The sequence below is a fragment of the Mustelus asterias genome, chromosome 13, assembly GCF_964213995.1.
Source record: "Mustelus asterias chromosome 13, sMusAst1.hap1.1, whole genome shotgun sequence".
NCBI lineage: Eukaryota > Metazoa > Chordata > Chondrichthyes > Carcharhiniformes > Triakidae > Mustelus > Mustelus asterias.
Genome location: NC_135813.1, coordinates 87,889,532 through 87,901,217, shown reverse-complemented (window position 1 = coordinate 87,901,217; position 11,686 = coordinate 87,889,532).

The following is an 11,686-nucleotide window of genomic DNA, read 5'->3' as shown; positions in this document are numbered from 1 at the left end:
GAAGGGATTTCGTTACCAGTTGAAAGTGATTATTACATCAAGCACACATCAAACATTCGTGGGATCGTTTTATTGAAATAGTGGGGTTTTTGTCTTTTTTTTCTGAGATATGACCTTTCCTACCACACGCTGTCTGTGTGAACTGAAAGGGAACGGGGCTGGGGCTGAGACAAGAGGAGTTTTCAGGTCAGCTTGAGTTCCTAGATTGGTCACTGTGGAAATTTTGCAAAGGAGCTGCCATATTGGATTCCATAGCCAGTGTGCATGGCCATAGAGTGTGAGCTTTTTGCTCTCTGCACAAATGCACACTCATACACAAAAACACACAAATGTACTTGCAACTAAAAGCACATGTTCAAACACAATTAAACACACAGCGCACGCATCCAAACACGCATGCCATATAAAATTTACAACAGACAAGAAAAAGCAATCTGATCTAACTAGACTGTCCCCCACAATTATATAGACAATATATTCACACTTCACCCCACTCAAACTTTGTGATTCCCCTGGGAGAGGGGGGGAACCAGTTCCCTATCTCCTCGCCCTCAGTGATCAAAACTAGTCTAGGAGATCCCTTTGGCCGAGACTAATATTACTAGATACTTACCTCATTTACAAGCTAATCTCTGCCTCAGCCAGAAACCCAGTCTAACTCTCATTGAAGGAATTCCTGAGATTTCCAGGAAAAGAGATCATTCCTAACATTTTGTTCAGATTTGTCCCAACACAACTTAAAGTAGGGGATCCCCAAAGCCTCCCTAACCTATCTAATTGGAACAAACTCTACCTAAATGCAATTCCAGATTAAAGTCCAACAGGTTTATTTGGTATCACAAGCTTTCGGAGCGCTGCTCCTTCTTCAGATGAGACATTAAACAGAGGCTCCATCTGCCTCTCAAATGGCTCACCTGATGAAGGAGCAGTGCTCTGAAAGCTTGTGATACCAAACAAACCTGTTGGACTTTAACCTGGTGTTGTGAGACTTCTTACTGTGCCCACCCCAGTCTAACGCTGGCATCTCCACATTATGAATGCTATTGATTCCTTCATCATACCATAAATCCTAGATCATCTCCAAATCCATGTAAATGTAGAGCCTCAACATTATCTTAAAACCTACAGTGCTCCAAAATGGGAATTAGTCTTCTAGTAGATCTCCTGTGCACCCTTTCAAAACCTCAACATTACCAACCATGTGAGAGACCAAAACTAATAAAGGATAAAGATCTTGTATAAGATAAATATGCACATGCAACGTGCATACACACAAATGTACACACATGACTTAATGAACAAACGTTACACTCATGTATACACAAACAGACACATGCATTCATGATTAATACACACAAATAAACACCGATAATCCCAAGCAGTTTATTTCTCACCTCTTACTATATGTGGCACTAATTCAGGCATGGGCACTATCTTAACCCATTCAAAACCTAACCATCTAGGCAGAGTTAAAACAGAGCCCTGAGTGTCAACAGGCAAATCAACTGTATGGGGAAGGACTCATCACAGCTGAGTTTAATCCTCTTATCCAGTGTCCACATACAGATCAAACACACTCATGAATGTACACAGCCAGGAATGGGTTCTTGGAGGATTCGCGAGGGACCGCAAACTTCACAGTTACTCAAGAGGAAAACACTGCCATCAGATGGCAAAGTTTCAGATTCTATATTGCAATCCCATTTTCTTCCAATCCTTCCAACCACGCCTGCTCCATAAAGTAAACAGGTTGGAGTCAGTGACAAGTGAAAAACATATCAAGGAGCTCGGATAGCATGATGAACTGCTTTTTGTGGTTTCTCAAAGCTACCTGAACTCCAAGGTGTGTTACATCCTTCGAACTTGCCACAACATGCAGCCGTGGCTTTGATACAGGTGAAATTCCCGCTAGGGTGGTTTATCCAGGGCTAGATCAGTTCATTTTTATTTTGGGAGTTTGGGGGGGGGGGGGGGGGGGGGGCGGTCGTGATTGAGTGTGTAGGGTGGGGGTAGGGGAGGGTGTGTGGGGTGGGGTGGGGGTTGCATCTCGGTGTCCTGAATCCCATAACTTGAACTGAAATGCTGTTGCACTGTCTGGGTTTGAACTTCACCGATACCAGATTCTATTTCACAAGCGTGTGGGAACAGCAGACCAGGCAAGTATTAGATTTAAAATAAAAAAACAACAGATGTCTGGCTGAGTTTAACTTTAGTAATTCAACCTCCTAGTTCTTCCAGCATTCCTAAACCACACAGATTTTACTCAGGCAGCTTGAGGTGTCACCAGAAAATTTAACTTCGCTCCTGACAGCCGTATATCACTCCATACTTAATAACATATTTAAATACAGCCATATTTCACCAAAGGCACTTTGCATTGCAATAAAGTAAAAGGAAGACTTGCATTTACGTAGCGCATTTCACAACTTGAGGACGTTCCCACCAATGAGATATTTTTAAGTTATAGTCATTTGTGGGAAACACAGCAGCCAATTTGTGCACAGCAAGCTCCCACAAACAGCAATTGGACAATGTCCAGAAAATGTTTATTTAGTGATGTCAATTGAAGGATATATATTGGTCCTGACACCAGGGAGATCTCCCCTGCTCTTCTCTGAAATAGTGCCATGGGATCTTTTATGTCCTGATGTTTTATCACATATGCTGGTGCAGTAAGCAATTAGGAAGGCAAGTGGTACGTTGGCCTACATCACGAGAGGATTTAATTACAGGAGTAAAGATGTCTTGCTGCAGTCATATAGAGCCTTTGTAAGACCGCACCTGGATTATTGAGGTATAGTTTTGGTCCCCTTATCTAAGGAAGGATATACTATTTCCAAGACGGCACCGGTGTGAGGTGACTTCTTGCAAGCTGTGCCCAGCATACCTTCTAATTCTATCTTTTACTCTCGTTCTATGCTTCTAAAACTTCATTCTAACTCTTTTTAACACTACATTCTGCACTCTCTCATTTCCTTCACTATGAACGGCATGTTTTGTCTGTATAGCGCGCAAGAAACAATACTTTTCACTGTGTATGTTAATACATGTGATAATAATAAATCAAAAACTTGGAGGGAGTGAAATGGAGGACAACCTATTAATCTCTGGGATGGTGGGATTGTTTTATGAGGAGAGATTGAGAATAGCATAGAGTTTAAGAGCAGGGAGGTTATGCTGGAATTATATGAAATGTTGGTTATGTCATAGCTAGAGTATAGTGTGCAGTTCTGAAATCCACATTATAGGAGGATGTGATAGCATTGGAAAGGATGCAGAGGAGATGGACGATGGGCTGGAGAGTTTTAATTATGAAGAGAGATTGGATAGGTTGGGGTTGTTTTCCTTGGGACAGAGGAGACTGAGGGGAGACGTGATTGAGATGTATAAAATCATGAGGGGCATAGATAGACAGGGTGAAACCATTCCTTTTGGTGGAGGGATCAATGACCAGGGGGCATAGATTTAAGGTAAGGGGCAGGAGGTTTAGAGGGGATGTGAGAAAAGCTTTTTCACTCAGAAGGTTAGTCGGAATCTGGAACTCATTGCTTGAAAGGGTGGTGGAGGCAGAGACCCTCATAACATTTAAGAAGTACTTAGACGTGCACTTTGCGGTGCCAAGGCACACAAGCTATGGACCAAGTGCTGGGAAATGGGATTAGAATAATTATGTGGTTTGTCTTTGACCGGTGCAGACACGATGGGTGGAAGGGCCTTTTTCTGTCCTGTATCCCACTCTGACTATGAGGAAACGAGGTCTGTATTGTCTAGAATTTTGAAGAGTGAGCGAGTGATTTTAATGAAACTTACAAAATTCTTACAGGGTTTGACAGGATTGACGTGGATGTTTCTCTTGGCTGGTGAGTCCAGAAGCAAGGGGCACAGTCTCAGAATCAGGGGCAGGCCATTTAGAACTGAGATGGGGAGGAATTTCTTCACTTAAAAGGGTGATAAATCTTAGGAATTTTCTACCCCAGAGTGCTTTGAAGTTCAATCATGTGCATGTTCAAGACTAAAATCGATTGATTCCTGGACACGAATGGCTTCAATATGGGCATAGTGCAGGAAAGTGGCATTGTGGGAGATGATCTGCCATATTCTAATTGAATGACAGAGCAAGCTCAATAGGCTGAATGGGGCCTACTCCTGTTCTTACATTCTTGTATTCCTCTGCCCACTTGAGAGGGCAGATGGAGCCTCGGTTTAATGTCTCTTTTTAATGTCTCTTCTAAAAGACAGCATTTCCAACAGTGCAGCACTCCCTTATTACTGTACTCCAGTGTCAGCCTAGATTTTTGTGCTCATGTCTCTGGGACAATGGACCCGCAACCTTCTGACTAAACAGGCAGTAGCATCACGTTGTGAGGCACAGATGGCACAATAAGCCTTATTCAATAAAAGAAAAACTTAGCCCCACCGATAACGTTAGAATGTCTCAGAATGCTTCACAGTCGTGTTTTGTGTGTCACTGTGGTAATATAGCAAACATGGCAGCCAATTTGTGCACAGACAGATCCCACAAACAAGACTGAGATAAATAACCAGACAATCTATTTTAATTACGTTGGTTAAATGATGAATATTGGCCAGCTCGCCCAGCCAGGAAGGAACATCTCCACATCTTCCCACACATTGAAATCTTTCATAATCTTGAAGCCCTCTGTCAGGTCACCCTTCGGCCTTTCTGTTTCCTAAAGAAAGGAGCCCCCAGGCCATTCAGTCTTTCCACAGGGGAAGAGTTCCTTTTACCTGGCTTCCTCACAGTCAGCAGAGGACATTGGAAGTGATCGTTGAGAGATTTTTCATAATAGATCAGTTTTGTGTGTGTAATGGACAATCTGAAGATTCTCAGAGAAGGTGTTTGATTGGGGCCGATTAGCACCATCAAGTAGATCAACATCTGTTGAGAAGGGGCATCGAGATTCACAAAGACAAGGGGAACTGTTGAATTTTAATTCCTGAACGCATTGGGTAGTGAAGGATCTACCTCACTCTGGATTCTGCAGCTGTTCCATCAACAGGTGGGTGGGATTCATTTTTAATACAGAAGGTATTGCTGTGGAACTGGAGGAGCAGGCGCTACAATTGCTGCCCCCTTCCTCCCCCCTCCTTCCCTTCCTCTCCCCTTGGCCTGTTCCACTCCTCCTGCTCCTAGACCGAGACACTGAAGCCAATTATAGACCCTTCCCTCAAAATACTCCCCAATCTGAAATTAATTAACTGAGTACAGGCCACTCTATACGTCTCTGTATCATAATGAACACATCATTGAGACATAGTGCCACGATTTTGGGGTGGGGGGTGGGGGGGGGTGGTTAGTGGGAAGAATTTAAATCAGCCTTTTATGCAAAAAATAAAATTAATTGTGGAGATTCTAATGACTAAGTTGTCAGTCTAACACTTTCAAATGTTAAAGTGGGACGTATAAGTGAACGGCATTTCACAACCTTTAACCTCACACAGACATCTTCAGCAGTGAATTCCTGTAAATAACTCTATATTAAGCTATTTATTTATTAGTGTTACAAGTCGGCTTACATTAACACTGCAACGAAGTTACTGTGAAAATCCTCTAGTCGCCAGACTCCGGTGCCTGTTCGGGTACACTGAGGGAGAATTTAGCCTGGCCAATGCACCCAACCAGTATGTCTTTTGACCTGTGGGAGGAAACCGGAGCACATGGAGGAAACCCACGCAGACACGGGGAGAACGTGCTGACTCCGCACAGACAGTGACCTAAGCTGGGAATCGAACCTGAGTCCCTGGCACTGTGAGGCGGCAGTGCTAACCACTGTGCCACCGTGCCGGCCTAATTTGCTGTTCGCATAGCTTATCGTTTTACAAACCTGCTGATCTGAAGCCACAACTCTCAGAATGGCTGTTCTTGTAGCGCCGGCTCCTCCAGTTCCACAGCCATACCCTTTTAATGTTAAAAATGATTCCCACTTACCTGTCAATGGGGGCAGCGGCAGAATCCCGAGTGAGGTAGATTCTTCACCTGCCCTGTTTGTAGAAAACAATTCCACAAAAAGGATTCTTCTATGTGTGTCAGGCCTTTAGTGCACATATTAGACCAGCCGAATGGGTGTTTTAGGCTTCACCAGGGACACATATAAATTTAACAGTCGGACCCAAGCCTGCACAGATTAGCTGCTAACTTCCCATTGCCAATTTGGTCAGTATTATACCCATTTTATATCAGATAATTAGGCATTTCTATCTCTAAACGTCTTCTTCCACCACCCAATGGGGTCTGGGATCAAAATTTAACAGTTGCCTGTAAACCTCTGAAACTCAATGCCCCTTCTCAACAGATCGTGATCTATTTAATTGTGCCAATCGAGCCCAATTAAACAGCTTCTCTGAGAAGCTGTTCCACATTCTGCACAAAACCTGTGAAAATAAGCTGTTCCAACCTCCAAATTTGTTTGCAGCCTGTGCTTTTTGTTGGTGTGTTCCCTAATCCTCTGTTCGTTGGCCAAGTTAAATATTTTGCTTACTTTGACCTTAAATATATCTTTCAGTAAGTTAAGTGTAGCTTTACAAAATGTGTGATTTGATTAGATCAATTACTTTTTACTCAAGTCTGACTAATACTGAAGGATACTTCTGCAAGTCTGTGTAGTGGAAGGATTTGTGAGCTGATTAACAATTTGACAGGTCAGACACGGATTCTCTTTAACTTGGCTGCAGTCATCTTTCCATGTAAGCCAATAGATTGTCTAGTCCTCTAGGATGGGACAGTTTAATCGGAAGTCACAACTGATCTACTGTTTCTCCCCGCCAGATTCAGAGTTGCAATGTCCGTCACTATTCATCAGCCAATATTTAGATATTCACTTGGTGCTGCCGAAACCTTTGATTTGATTTTGATTTGATTTATTATTGTCACATGTATTAACAAACAGTGGAAAGTATTGTTTCTTGTGCGCTATACAGACAAAACATACCATTCATAGAGAAGAAACGAGAGTGCAGAATGTAGTGTTACAGTCATAGCTAGGGTGTAGAGAAAGATCAACTTAATGCAAGGTAAGTCCATTCAAAAGTCTGGTAGCAGGGAAGAAGCTGTTCTTGGGTTGGTTGGTACGTGACCTCAGACCTTTGTATCTTTTTTCTGACGGAAGAAGATGGAAGAGAGTTGTCCGGGGTGCGTGGAGTCCTTAATTATGCTGGCTGCTTTGCCGAGGCAGGGGCAAGTGTAGACAAAGTCAATGGATGGGAGGCTGGTTTGCGTGATGGATTGGGCTACATTCATGACTTTTATAGTTTATTGCAGTCTCGGGCAGAGCAGGAGCCATACTAAGCTGTGATACAACCAGAAAGAATGCTTTCTATGGTGCATCTGTAAAGGTTGGTGAGATTCGTAGTGGACATGTATGGGCCAAGCGCTGGAAAATGGGGTTAGTGGAGTCAGATCTTTGTTGACTAGCGTGGACATGATGGGTTGAATGGCCTCTTTCTATGAATCAGGACAGGGAGGAATGGCCTGAAATGCTGCAGACATTCTGCCACTGAAGCATAGGCTGGCCCTTCACTCCATCTGACGAAGGAGCAGCGCTCCGAAAGCTAGTGGCGTTTGCTACCAAATAAACCTGTTGGACTTTAACCTGGTGTTGTTAGACTCCTTCCTGCTGAAGAATACAGAGTCCAGTGTCCTGCCTTCTACCACCCTTCCCAACAGCCCATTCTGACTGTTCATCACCCTCTGTGTAAAGAAGGTGAATCAGGGAGCATTTTCCAAATTCATTCTTAGGATGTGAGTTGCTGCTAGAAAGGGAATACCAGAAACCAGAGCACCTGGAGGAAACCCACAGAGACACAGGGAGAACATACCACACAGACAATTACCCAAGGCTGAAAATGAACCTGGGTCCCTGGCGGTGAGGCAGCAGTGTTAACCACTGTGCCACCCATTCCTTTTGCCTTGTGTCAGTTTCCAAATAAAAGCATTGAAATACAAGTACAACAAGGCAGTTCTTTGAATCACATTAGAATGATATATGCACATCCAAACATTTCCTGGTACTCATGAAAACTCCTGAATCATCCATATAATCATCATCATTGCGGGGGATGCATCTTCACCACACAGACTGCAGCCATTCATGAAAGCAGCTTGCAACCATCGACTTGCCAAAGGGTGTCGCCAGCAATGCAGCAATGCCCACATCTCTCGAATGAGCCCTGTTCTTCCCTGGAATGTTTTCCTCATACAGCGATGTGCCTGCAGTTATTATCTTGGGTTTAACTTCTCCTGTCCCATTTTATTCCTCTTACAAGAAACCCTCTGCAACATCTCTTCAAGATGTGGAGATGCCGGCGTTAGACTGGGATAAACACAGTAAGAAGTCTCACAACACCAGGTTAAAGTCCAACAGGTTTATTTGGTAGCAAAAGCCACTAGCTTTCGGAGCGCTGCTCCTTCGTCAGGTAAGTGGGAGTTCTGTTCACAAACAGGGCATATAAAGACACAAACTCAATTTACAAAATAATGGTTGGAATGTGAGTCTTTACAGGTAATCAAGTCTTAAAGGGATCAACTATTTCCTGTGGTAATGAATTCCACAGGCTCGCCATTCTTTGGGTGAAGAAAGTCTCCTCATCCCCGTCCTAAATGGTCTAACCCGAATCCTCGGATGGTGACCCCTGATTCTGGACTCCCCCACCATCGGGAACATCCTCCCTGCATCTACCGTGTCTGTCCCTGTTAGAATTTTATAAGTCTCTATGAGATCCCCCTTGTAGTGCAGGTTAGGTGGATTGGCCACACTAAATGGCCCCTTAGTGTCCCAAGATGTGTAAGTTACTGGGGTAAATATGTGGGGTTACAGGGATGGGGCCTGGGTAGGGTGCTCTGTCAGAAAGTTAGTGCAGACTTGATGGGCCGAATGGCTTCCTTCTGCACTGGAGGGATTCTATGAAACTACATTAAACCTTGTGCAGGAATATCTTTAATTAGTCATATTTTGACACCTACAGACTATCAAAGACCACAGAAATTTATTATTTCAAACCCCCAACAAAAAGGATTTAAACTGTTACTTTTGAAATGTTCCATTATTTTGAAATTGAAATCTTTCAAATAGAATTTTAGGTGAGATCATAGAAATCATAGAATCCTTACAGTGCAGGAGGAGGCCATTCGGCCCATCAAGTCTGCACCAACCAAACCCCACCCAGGCCCTATTGCCGTAACCCCATGCATTTACCCTGCAAACCCCCCTGACAATAGGGTCAAATTTAGCATGGCCAATCCATCTAACCCACACATCTTTGGACTGTGGGAGGAAACCGGAGCACCCAGAGGAAACCCATGCAGACACGGGGAGAATGTGCAAACTCCTCACAGACAGTGACCCAAAGCTGGAATTGAACCCAGGTCCCGTTTCTCGAATGAGCCCTGTGAGAGAGCAGTGCTAACCACTGTGCCACCATGCCGTCCCGGTTTATGAAGAATCATCGAGATGGTTTATGTGACATAAGCATGTTTTATTTCATTGAGAAACGCCTGGTTGTGTTGCCAACGGAAAAGCCCCATATGGAGAGTAGGAAGGTGAAGTGTAATCTGTAAAGGCCTAGCAGAAAGGTGTGTGTGCAGCCTGCAGCTCAGTGTATACTGGCCTCAGGAATAGTGTACAGCAGCAGAAAGGTATGTGCACAGCCGCCAGCTCAGTGTATACTATCCTCAGTGCTCTGCCATTTAATACAATCATGATTGAACACTTCAATGCCTTTTACACCCACTATCCCGATAACTCTGTATGTTGTTAATTAGAAATCTATCAATCTCCAAAGATGTGCAGGTTAGATGGATTAACCATGGGAAATGTGTGGGATTACAGGGATAGGACAGGGGAGAGGGCCTGGGTAAGGTGCTCTGAGAGTTGGTGCAGATTCAATGGACTGAATGGCCTCTTCTGCACTGTGATTCTACCTTAAACATGCTCGATGACTGATGCTTCAGATATCAGCCACTCTGAGGAATGATACTCAAAGATGACATGAAGTGAAGGTGAAATGAGATAGTTAACTCTTTCACTGCCAGGCAAGCAAGGGAAGTGCTCTCAAACTGAAACCGCACTGGCTGGTTTGAAAAAAATGGACTTCAGTATTGTTTTCCTACATTTCCTTCCATCCACTACTGGTATCTGTGCCTTCCCAACCTCTGAAACCTCCTTCCTGAATCTCTGTCTTTCTCAGCTCCTTTAAGACGCACCTGAAAACCCACCTCTTAAATCAAACTCTTTTTCACGTGTCAATTTCTGTCACTCACAGAAGGCGGCTGATAGGTTAATTATACCATGGCTACTTTAGATCGGATTTTGTTAAGTTGCTTTATAACAAGTTTTTGGGATATAGTAAAATGAATAATTTGAGACACGGTATGTCAACTGCAACATGCTTAGGTTTAAACTCAATTTGTTTCCCCCATGATTCCCAAAGCTCTCCACTAGTGGTGGTTCCCTCTTGCCTGTCTGATGTACATAGAACATAGAACAGTACAGCACAGAACAGGCCCTTCGGCCCACGATGTTGTGCCGAGCTTTATCTGAAATCAAGCTATCCCACTCCCTATCATCCTGGTGTGCTCCATGTGCCTATCCAATAACCGCTTAAATGTTCCTAAAGTGTCTGACTCCACTATCACTGCAGGCAGTCCATTCCACACCCCAACCACTCTCTGCGTAAAGAACCTACCTCTGATATCCTTCCTGTATCTCCCACCACGAACCCTATAGTTATGCCCCCTTGTAATAGCTCCATCCACCCGAGGAAATAGTCTTTGAACGTTCACTCGATCTATCCCCTTCATCATTTTATAAACCTCTATTAAGTCTCCCCTCAGCCTCCTCCGCTCCAGAGAGAACAGCCCTAGCTCCCGCAACCTTTCCTCATAAGACCTACCCTCCAAACCAGGCAGCATCCTGGTAAATCTCCTCTGCACTCTTTCCAGCGCTTCCAGTTGTAGCATAACCCCATGGCTCTTAAACAGTTGTAGCATAACCCCATGGCTCTTAAACTCCAACCCCCTGTTAATAAAAGCTAACACACTATAGGCCTTCTTCACAGCTCTATCCACTTGAGTGGCAACCTTTAGAGATCTGTGGATATGAACCCCAAGATCTCTCTGTTCCTCCACAGTCTTCAGAACCCTACCTTTGACCCTGTAATCCACATTTAAATTAGTCCTACCAAAATGAATCACCTCACATTCATCAGGGTTAAACTCCATTTGCCATTTTTCAGCCCAGCTTTGCATCCTATCTATGTCTCTTTGCAGCCTACAACCACCTCATCCACTACTCCACCAATCTTGGTGTCATCAGCAAATTTACTGATCCACCCTTCAGCCCCCTCCTCTAAGTCATTAATAAGAATCACACCCGATGGGTATTTATAAAGGCACCAGCAAATTGAAGATCGTTAAAAGGGATAACTCTGTATCAGACTAAGGACTGTAGGAGCAACAAAGAACAGGATGTGTAGCTATGGAACAAACACGGGAATTGATTGAGCAGTGGCTGTTGCAATGCCTTGAACAGACAATGATTGAACATAGACCCATATTCCTGAGAGAATTATGACCCCTGACAGAGGCACGACTCTTCAGCATTCGTGACCAAAAAGACAGTGATTGATTAGTGCCTGTCCTACCATTACGTGACTGGAAGCATGATCGGTG